The sequence below is a fragment of the Halichoeres trimaculatus genome, unplaced genomic scaffold (assembly GCF_033239565.1).
Source record: "Halichoeres trimaculatus isolate MK-OKI-2021-1 unplaced genomic scaffold, fHalTri1.1 fHalTri1_scaffold_12, whole genome shotgun sequence".
Lineage (NCBI taxonomy): Eukaryota > Metazoa > Chordata > Actinopteri > Labriformes > Labridae > Halichoeres > Halichoeres trimaculatus.
In genome coordinates, this window is record NW_027437190.1 from 7,238,868 (window position 1) to 7,250,037 (window position 11,170).

At 42.3% G+C, this 11,170-nt stretch overlaps 1 long non-coding RNA gene across 2 annotated transcripts; it reads left to right on the forward strand.

The window, feature by feature from the left end:
* The first annotated feature begins 4,335 nt into the window (after window positions 1-4,335).
* Window positions 4,336-6,387, forward strand: LOC141800300 (uncharacterized). 2 transcript variants are annotated; one of them, XR_012599325.1, is made up of 3 exons: window positions 4,336-4,465; window positions 6,042-6,133; window positions 6,274-6,387. It is a non-coding gene; the product is annotated as an uncharacterized LOC141800300 (long non-coding RNA). The 2 variants fall into 2 exon arrangements; XR_012599326.1 differs by having other exon boundaries at window positions 6,277-6,383.
* The last annotated feature ends 4,783 nt before the right edge of the window (window positions 6,388-11,170 follow it).

Here is an 11,170-nt window from a genome sequence, read left to right on the forward strand (position 1 = left end):
TGTTTGTGACACAAAAGGATGCAGGGAGGCAGTGCCAGCCCACGCTTCTCTTAAATTACACATCCTAAAGCTATGATACCCTATATTATTTCATAAAGTATCACAGTGGGGTTTTTCAAGTGTTATTTTTACCTTTATTTGATTTGACGGCTGAGGCAGAAAATGTAGGGAGCAGAGGGTGGAGAAGGACATGCAGCGAATGGTTAAGGCTGAACCAGCAACCCTCTGTGAACAGGGCCCACACCCAAACTGCTAACAGCATCCTAACATAACACTGAGTTTAAATCTTAATGATACCTCTCCACTTTCAGAGTTTAATTTTTTCACAGCCTTAATGCGTTGACTTAACATAATCAGAGAATAAGCAGGGCTTTCACTTTAATGATCATTCACCGGCTGCGCACTCAAAACATAAACATCTAAACTAAATCTTTTACATTTCAACATAACCACTAGATCTGTGTCCATGCTTTCCCTGTCTCTTATTGGTTGAATTTTCGTAACCCACAGCAGCGCCATCAGACAGCTAGGGTAACAAAACTGATGATTACTCCTCCATGATGATCTCCTCTTCATCCATGAAGTCTTTGTTGGTCTCTGAAAACCTCCAACCTGTGCTCCTGACCTGGCTCAGCTCATTATTGAGTTTGGTGACGTGGTTAAGTGAAATATGATGAAATGTGATGAAATATGAACACAGCCCAAGTTGGATAACTGGAGACCAAAGTAAACTCAGGGTCTGTCAGGACGATGTCAGTAAAAGCTGTTCTGGCACCCTCTGAACATGGGAGGTGTTACCTTCTCTCACTGCTCCACACTGACCTCCACTGTTTCCCATGAAGATGAAAGTAAACATTTTCTACCTCTTCTTGTGAAATGGTTGTGTGCTTTTTGGTGTTGGGGTGTCTAAGCATAGTGGTATGATTTTATTGTACTTTTATTGCACAAATTACAGAGATGGTATCAACGTTATCACACATTTTCAACTTGCTATAAGTTTCTCTGCTGTTGTCTGTTCTTTTCAGATAAGTTCTATAGCACTTGAAAAAGTTGAAGTTCAGCTTTTGGAGGTGATTCCCAGGACAATGCTTATGAGAACCACAGAATGATCAAAACATGGACACACCCAATGGACTTCCTGGGGTTTTGTAGCACAACAATGGCAGTCACCATGTTGGATATACTGACCCCTACTTACGCTCAGTCAACCATGACACAAACAAAGGTGGACCAAAAGCGGACTTCAAGCCACTTGGAAAAAAGCTACAATAGAATCTCTTCCTCATGCTAAACGCTCAGCCTTTACATGTTTCCAGTTTAAAAAAGTAAAATGTTGATCAAAAGACGACACAAAATATTAAGAAATAAAGATATCATGTTACAACTGAAATATAAACACTCAGCAGTCACTTTATCAGGTACACCTGTTCAGCTGCTCAATACCACAAATATCTAATCAGCCAATCACAGCTCAGTGCATTTGTTCACGCAGACCTGGTGAAGATGAGCTGCTAAAGTTCAAACAGAGCATCAGAACTGAAAAGAAAGGCGATTAAAGAGACTTTGAACGTGGCATGATTGTTGGTCTGAGTATTTCAGAAACTGATGATCTACTGGGATTTCAACCAACAACCATCTCTAGGGTTTACAGAGAATGGTCCCAAAAAGAGAAAATATCCAGTGAGCGACAGTTCTGTGGGACAAAAGTCCTTGTTGATGCCAGAGGTCAGAGGAGAATGGACAGACTGGTTGGAGCTGATAGAAAGGCAACAGTAACTCAAATAACCACTGGTTACAACCCAGGTCTGCAGAAGAGCATCTCTGAACACACAACACGTCCAACCTTGAGGCAGATGGGCTACAGCAGCAGAAGACCACACCGGGTGACCCTCCTGTCAGCTAAGAACAGGAAACTGAGGCTACAATTCACACAGCAACACCAAAACTGGACAATAGAAGATTGGAAAAACGTTGCCTGGTCTGATGAGTCTGGATTTCTGCTCCACATTCAGATGGTAGGGTCAGAATTTGGCGTCAACAACATGAAAGCATGGATCCATCCTGCCTTGTATCAACGGTTCAGGCTGCTGCTGCTGGTGTTATGGTGTGGGGGAGATTTTCTTGGCTCACTTTGGGCCCCTTAGTACCAACTGAGCATGGTTTAAAGTCCACAGCCTACCTGAGTATTGTTGCTGACCATGTCCATCCCTTTATGAGCACAGTGTACCTATCTTCTGATGGCTACTTCCAGCAGGATAACGCTCCATGTCATAAAGCTGGAATCATCTCAGACTGGTTTCTTCAACATGACAATGAGTTCCCTGTACTCAAATGGCCTCCACAGTCCCCAGATCTCAATCCAATAGAGCACCTTAGGGATGTGGTTTGCCTGCAGCCCTGACAACAAAAAGGACCCTGAACTGTTGAGCTGCTGAAATCCTCTGTCAGGGAAGGACAGGACAACATTTACTTTCCAAACTTCAGAACTTTAGAATAAGCAGATATTTTTCATAACTTTGGTCTGAAATGTATGCTTTAACAGGAGTGTTAATACAGATTTGGCATCAACTAGATATGCAACACAGATGGCTGCCCCTAGACATAACCCTCCTGCTCTGTTGCTGACCTTCTCTTTCATTTCAAACTGAAGCTGTGCAGACTGTGGTAAACTTCCTATCAGAAACCTGCCCTGTATAAAACATGATCAAATCCCCAGCCCCTGTTGGTAACTGTACCTTACAGTCAGCTGAAAGTATGTGGTGTCTCCTGCAGAGGCTGAAGGATACCTTTGGTGTCTGAATGGGACTGTGAGGGCCTTCCAAAGCATTGTTCTGCGACACCTCGGGAATGACAACAAGCTGCAAAGTTTATGTTCCTGACAGAGAAGCTGGACAGGGTAGATACATCAGTTTCTTCTTGCTCCTGGTACAATAGAGACCAGGAGCAGTGCTGTGAGTTTAAGGCCTGGTTTACAGTATACAACCCTGTGCAGAGCCCCAGATGAATACACAAGTCACAGAGCAGTTTGAGCAAACGGAAGCTAACAACCGCTGTTATTTAGTTTTGACAGAAAAATGATAGAACCCAAACATTTCAGGCACCAGAGGTTTAGGAACACTCTCTGGTCTGATCAATCAGTGTGTGTCCTGTTCCCCACTAATAGAAGCTCTGGGGTTTGGAGGCAGCTGCAGCAGCAGCACAGGCAGGTAGCAGGTCGATACAGCAGGCCCGTGGCTGTGAAAGGATTGGATGGTGTGAATGCCAGGGGGACATCTGAACATTTTTGTCAGCCAGGTGATTCATTAAGCTGCAGCAGCAGGGTGTCATTAAGGAAAAAATGTCCCCTTCTTAGAGGATAAGGCTCTGAGTTTACCTTAAATGAATCCTCTCACACATTTTTAGAGTCAGCCTCCCTCTGACCTTTCCTGTGGTACAGTTTAAGGACACTGTCTCTGACAAGTCTCCTAACTTTATCAATCCTGACATTTGCGCTCACTGTGGAGGTGAGGAAGTTGCTTTTTTGTCTTTCACACAACTTATTCTATCGCTTCTAACAAATACAACCAGGTTTATTAAAGATACGTTAGATTTTCATTGGGAAGGAAATTCACAACATACCCCTGTTAAAGACTTACTGATATGGTATTTAGATAACAGTGAGTAATGTAAGAGAGAAGAAAAGGGGGAAATAATTATAACATTCACTCAGAAGTGTTTATAAGGGTTGAAACAGCACAGTTTAAAGTCAGTAAACATGCAGCTGGCTTCAGACAAGGTGTGCTAGCTGGGTACAGCAATGTTGGTACAACCAACACGCGTTAAATTGAAACTGAAATAGTTAGTTAGCTACCTGGGTATCAATGACTTGTTTGTCATCGACTCGATGATGACTTGTTTTAACAGACGCAAAACTGAAGCCTATCTGGAACAGTTAAAAAGTTGCTGTTCTACAAGAATCTGCTTGAGGCTGGCTGCAGAAAGACTGGAAGTCACGTACACACCCAGTCAAAAAAAAAAAAAAAAACAGACTTTTACACTGTAAAAAAAAAAAGCCAACTGACATTTTGGCCTGAAACAGTATTAAGGACCAAAAAATATGAATTATCAACATTTGATGTAACACTGTAAGCAGAGGCGTCGCCTGGCCCGGGCATCCGGCGCTTCAGCCCCGGATGTTTTTTCCTCAGCCCCGGATAATTCAACTTCAGAATGAACATTGAGCCACCAAAGAAGTTGTAGTTTCCGTTTTCATGAACGCAACACAGGATGACGTCTTGTTGATGCCAAGACCAATCAGAGAGGGGTTGCGTGAAGGATCCGTTTTCTATTGGCTAAGGACGCGCTGGATTCAGCGAGGCATTAAAAAAACTGCACCTGACAGCCACAGAAAAAATGGACATAAGAAGATTTTTCAAACAGAGCGAGGCTGAGGCTCACGTCTCCTGGAAGCATTCAACGGACGAAGGTAAATGAAAAATTTAATTTTCATTTGTTTATCCCTTGAAAATTATCTTAAACTAGTGTCAGGCGGGCGTGTGTGCCGGTACCTTGGCGCTGTGGTAAGGTACCGGCAGGGCTAGACGTGCAGTTTTTAGGCAGGCTGAAAACCCGCGGTGCAGGGCTCGGCCGTCCAGTCGTCCCAGAGATGTAAAGACGTGCTTACGGGACGTCGATAATTGATAGCGCTCGCTCTCCCGGGACAAGCTGAAGGCACATCACCGTCGCAACCATTGACTGTGTAAAATACTATGCATATTACCGCGCTAAGCTTCTCACAGCACGAGACTCACAGAAAAGTTTAGCTAGCCTGCGGGGCTAGTCTGCCTTTTAGCTACAAGACTTGACACAAATAAGGTCTGTCTGTCTCTCTCTTTCATGTGGTCGCGTTCGTGCGAGTGCACATATCTTAATACTTCCTCTATCACAGTCACTGTACAAGAGATTGTGGTTTGAATTAGCCCTCTTTCACTGGCTCAGTCTGCCTCCTCCACATGCACTCTCTCCTGCTCTGAAGACAGAGCGCCGTCGCGTACGCGAAGCGTCTGTTTACATGAAGCGCGGTCTCATCAGTCAGCAAAATGAGACACAGAGAGCACTGCTAAAACTTTAGAGACTTTTAGACTTATGGTAAGTTGTTTTCAGCCAACACAGCCCTCTAACAACCCCGCTTTGATTTAAACGATTGTCGGGAGATGCACTCACGGTGATCATAAGTCATGGATAACACGCACTGTCCGCGTGCTTGTGCTTGTGCATGAAGTAAACCGTGCCGAAGTCCACCTCTCTGAAGCCTGCCAAAGCAGAGAAGTGAATTGTGCTTAAGCACGGCACGGTTGCGGTCACACTGGCCATTCAAAGCATGCTTAGGGGTTGAAACCTGCTTAAAACCCTTAAAATCCCAAGCACTCTCTGAGCGTTTTTTGCTTCTGTCATATTTTACTCACTGTGCTCTCATTTTTCGCTGTGAAGTGAAGTGCAGCACCTCTATAGACTCAGGACAACCGTGGCTATAGGCTGATGTAACTCAATTATGTCTATATGCAGTGTAACAAAATTCAAAAGCTGTAATTCATTAGAAAAAAAGAGATACGAAAAAAATGTTTTTTTTCTGATTTAATTTTTTTTTTTAATAAGGTGGGAGTATATACAACACACTTTTAGGTACCCGAGGCATAAGGAACACAGGGAAAAAGTGTTGTGGTTCCATCTTTACAGAATCTACACATTCTGGTACCTAAGATAAGTTGATTTGAATTTAAGGCCAGTTTTTGCTTCTGTCACATTTTTACTCACTGTGGACTCATTTTTCACTCACTCACTCACTCACTCACTCACTCACTCACTCACTCACTCACAGTTTGTGAGTTCAATGCTCAAGTTCTTTCTTGCATCCTGCTCAAAATGAATTGTATTATTAATAAAACAAACAAACAAAAAAAAGGAAATGCAACTAATCCTGTTGTAATGGCCAGATGTTCCCTTAAATGATTGCTTTTTGATAACACCTATTATGATAAAATTAATCTGCATTCTGTTTACAGATGACATTGACACTACAGGAAAGGAGAATAAAAGGGAAGATCCCAGGCAAAGGGAGGTAGAAGGAGACCAAGAAGACAATCATGACACTGAGGTCAGTGATTTGGGGGCAGCAGAAACAGGGCCAAGACGCATAAAGCATCACTGCTTTCCCTCCAGCATGTTTGGCAAGGCAAAAATCATTTAATATGTTCTGTTGTCATTGAATATCCATTTTTTTTGTTTTTCTGGCAGCAGATTCAAAGGATGGAAGGAATGAGCAGATGGAGAGAAAAGGGCAGCTGAAACAGAGGTGCAACACAACACAATAGGGGTGGAAAGAAAAATTAAGTTCATGTTCAAATGGCTCAACAGTAATATACTTAATAAATCTTAATTAAATATACACATGTGTTGTGCTTTTTGGGGGGAAATATGACTCCTGATATTGTCTGTGCATCATCACTCAACATTTTTTTCATGGTCTGGTGTGTGAAACAAAACAAAACAAAAGCAAACTAAAAATCACAAATCATGTAACCTCTAACACTTTAAAAAATGAGGGGGAATATGACGAGGCTTCAGTCAAAATATTTATTAAAAAAAATATTTTTGGCTTTAATTCCTGTATTATCTATACGTGCATCATCCTGATCTATCAGTACAATATAATTTACTTTTGACACGTTCATAATAGAGGTCGACCGATATGGGTTTTTTGGGGGCCGATGCCGATGCCGATGCTTTCCAAATTTGGGCAGCTGATGCCGATATGCATAGCCGATTTTTCCAATTTGATATTCAGGCCGATTGTTAAATAAATATATATTTATCACATTTTTGTGAAACGCAGCAATTTCTGAGCAACTAAAAGAAATCTATTACAACAAGTCGTGTCCAGTCCTCTGAACATTTATTCAGCTTTCAAAGCAATTAAATATTTTGTCTGAGTAAACACACAATGTAACAAGCAGTAGTAAACATTCACACTCTTCTTAAAATGTCAAAAAAGAAATTTAAACTTATTAATATAATTTGAACAAAAGTATGCAATGTGTCCAAGTGGTTCCACAAGTTTGAGGTGCTCATCTTTTTTGTGCCTGATCAAAAATTGTGTTATTTTATACAACGGATCAAAAATCGGCTTTTTAAAAGAAAATACGGCCGATGGCCGATAGAGACAAATGTCCAAATATCGGCCCGATATATCGTCTGGCCGATATATCAGTCTACCTCTAGTTCTTAAGTAGGCTACATGTTGGCAGTACCAGGCTGTAGCAAAGAAGTAACAGGGCGAAAGAAAGCATAGAGATGGACCATACATCCCGGGTAGGATCCCCTGAACCTCCCTATAGGATCTGGGCTCAGCCCCCAATGTTCTCAGTCCCAAGAAACGCCCCTGACTGTAAGTTAGCCCAACAAACTGAGCCACTTGTCTACTTTAGGCCTGGAACACATGTAAACGGATATTTTTTTGACCGATTGTCTTTGTTGGAAAAAAAATCTCTCCCCACACAACAGAAATATCTCTGACCATACAAAGGCAAAATTGAAAACAACCACCTCTGAAGACTATATGTTTTAAAAATTCTCCATTTATGTGGGTGAAATCGCAGTGTTCGTGTGTTTGAGAGGCCCAATTGGACAGAAAATGTGCGTATAGGAATTTATCCTTATTCCTGTGGTCCAGACCTTGAGACTTTACTGAGTTACTGACACTTCATTTTTTAAGTTACTGTACATTACAGCAAGCATTAGTTCTGTAAACTCAGATTTCTTTGTTGGAAAATGCGGGAATGCCAACTTTAAGAGCTGGCATTCGTCACACTATAGGTTCAAACTCACTGCCCTGCATCAGTGTTTTCCCAAGCTGGAGCCCACACAGGTAAGATGAAAACTGCTTTTTATTTCATGAGTTTAAAATGATAATGTATTTTTTGTGTGTGACTGTGTGACAAGTTTACGCATACAGTCTGAAACTCTAATTTCGCAATCGGCACGCACTACACTGTGGGTGAATTGTTTTCTAACTTGGCGGTTTAGAAGTTACTAGGATCATTTGATTGTCCAATCAGAGACACAGCTAAGGTCATGTGACAGCTGGGCACCCTGCTGTTCAAAGGAAAACTCAAAGCCAGTGTCATAACCAACGTGGTTGGGTCTGCAGATTGGCTTCATCTCACTGTTTCAGAAACATACGGGTGACATTGCGGAGACTACGTCTATGGTTTATACAGTCTATGTAACAGACACATGGACAAGTGACCTTTAAACATACATTGTTCAGCATCTCGAGACGTGATAGCCTCAAGTTATCTTATCTGGTATCTTTAAAGATCATCAGTCATCTCATAATGAAAATGCATTTGATCTTCCTCCATTGTGCTCTGTCTCATCCATCAACTCACATTGGCTGAGTGTTAAATCGAATACGTTACAGGACTGCAATACAGCTTAAGTCTAGAGACAGAGGAGTTGCCTTAATTCCCACTCTATTGATGATCCTCTCATCATTCACGTTGGGCTGTAAAACCTAAAACCCGTTGACTCCTGGTCTGACGCTGCTTATTGTGTCAGTTTGCTGTTGTAGTCTATATAAATGTGATTTGGACCTGCTTTGTTTTATTTTGAACGTCAGTAGCCATTTTTTGGTTTCTGTGCACAACTGCCTTCCCAGCTCAATTTGCTTTTTTGTGAATTGAGGTGTCACAACTCCGGCATCCACCAAACAGAGCCTTTCATATCTGCTGCAACCTGTCAGAGCAGGGAAGCAGCTGAGTTGCAACAGGACGGCGACATGAGGGAGCAGGGACACATCAGGTGTATTTTGGCACTAACATCGGGCTGCTATCAGTCAGCTATAGTGATACATTGTAGCAGATTCTAGTTTGATTAGTCTTAGCACTTGATATTCGACGTTATAATTCAAGCCAATGTGGACTCACAATAACTCCTCTGTGTTAGATCCCGTAACTCCCAGCCCTCCAGATCAGACCAGGAACACAACAGATCTGTTTCCATTTTTTCTCCACTCCGTTGTGTGTTGAATGCATCCTCTCTCTTATACATCAACTCACGCCTGCAGGGTGTTCGGCCAAGCATGTTGCAGGACACCAGACAGCTGCAGTCACAAGACAGAGAAGTTCCCACACTTCCCACCATGATCATTCATGTTGGCCTGTGAAATCTCAATCCTGTTGACTCCTGGCATAACTCTGCTTATAAAGTTGTTTTGTTGTTGTAAATTTAAATTCAATGTAGGAACGACATAGGGGATTTTATTTTGAAGGTCAACCAGATGTTTTAAATGTGGTTTCATTGCATGACTTTCTGCCCTGCCAGTACTCTGTAGTAATTAAGTGCGGTTGCTCCAGCATCTGACAGAAATAGAAAGGCTCTGATCCAGATGGCTCCAACCTGCCGGTCACATTACTCCTGCTGTCCTGTGGTATGGCTGCTGTTGTTGATGCAGCCAGTGTGTGTTGATAGGCAAGGAAAGGATGGAGCTAAACCGCAACAAGATGGTGATGTGATTCCAGCTTTAGCATCACTTGTTTTTGACTCTTGTTAGCTGAATGAATATAAACCATATTGGTGTATAAGACAGTGAAAGCAGACCAGCTGTAGGTTTTATGCGTTGAAGGTAAATTATCTTCAAGGACAGTGTCTGAAAGTTTTCACCCTGCCCCAGATCAGGCTCATTTGTAACAGACATATCTTTAAACCTGTGAGAAGATTCATTTACACTAATTACCTTCAAGAACGTCTCAGCAGTCGCGCAGTCCACTTCGCTTCAGCCGGCTCAGGATCCTTTAAGTTCATTATCTGGGCTATTTTGTCTCAGTGCAGCAGCTCACACATCTCCCTGTTGTCAGCTGTTGTCTGTGAGCTCAGATAAAACTATCGAAGCGATTATCAGTGATGGAGTCAGAATGCACAGGTTTGCTGCCTTCCGGTGCACGTCAGTGTTCTCCACCCCCAGGGAACATGTCATGAAAGGAGGCAAGGTGCTGGCTGCACAGCACTTTAAATCCAAAATAACAGCTTCTCATTTTCATTTTATTGCCCGTCAATTTTCTCCCCGGTGTAATCCCCTGAATAGAAACTCTTAACAGGCACTTGCCACCTTGAAGGATGTAATTAAATGGAGTCAGATGTGAATGCACAGCTCTTTAGACTAAATATATCCTGTTTGAGGTGTTGTTGGTGGGGGCTGACAGTGACAGACATTCAGGTGGAGGAAGCTGCCAGCTCCTCTCTCAGCTCAGAGCAGATGTGAGAGGCAGCTTGTTCCTCTTGATTAATGTCCTCCAGCACTTTACCACTGAAGACTTCAGATGGAGGTTTGATGCAGATAAAAAGACACCCTCTGGAATCAGAGAAAAATTAGTCAAGCTGGCAGCCGAAGGATGCAGAGCTGCCTCTCAGTCGATCAGCGCTGATTGTGTGTTTATGAAAAACCTCTGGGGAAGTGGACTGAGACTTCTGATCTGACTGAATGACTTGTTGGTTCCTCCCTGATGGGAAAACCTGCTGGAGTTAGAGATCACCTAATTGTAAAGCTCTCTGTAGAAAATATACGAATCAGATTTCCCAGAGAATGATGATTAAGGTCATACTCACGACGAGGCGGTTTGATCCATATCACCCCCTCTAAAAATTTGAAGGAGCTGAGTTGTCAATACAGAAGTCTTGATTTTCTTTCTCCTGCTATTTCACGAGCTTCCACCGTCGAACTTACATTAACAAAAGTGAAAAGACAATAAATACAAAATTCACATCATGTGTGATACACACATACACAAACGCACACATTATAACCATGGACTGTATATAGAGTGGACAGCGTGGCTCCACCATTTACAATTGTACGGTTTTGAAGCCAAAATTCCTCCGTCATAGGCGCAGCCATTGTAGCAGTATGGAGCCAGATTCTGGGCAGTGGAGACGATGAGGGATTCTGGGAGAATTTAAGTGGAGCTGAGTGACAAAAATAACAATTATTGTTTTTCTTTCGAGAGTCTAATCACTTCTTGACTCTACCTCCCGACATATTTTACAATCCCCGAGAAAAAATACACCAGAACAACAGCTGTCAATCATAGTTTTTAACCTCGTATAACTAATAAAAACAAAACTTTCCAAAAAAGAA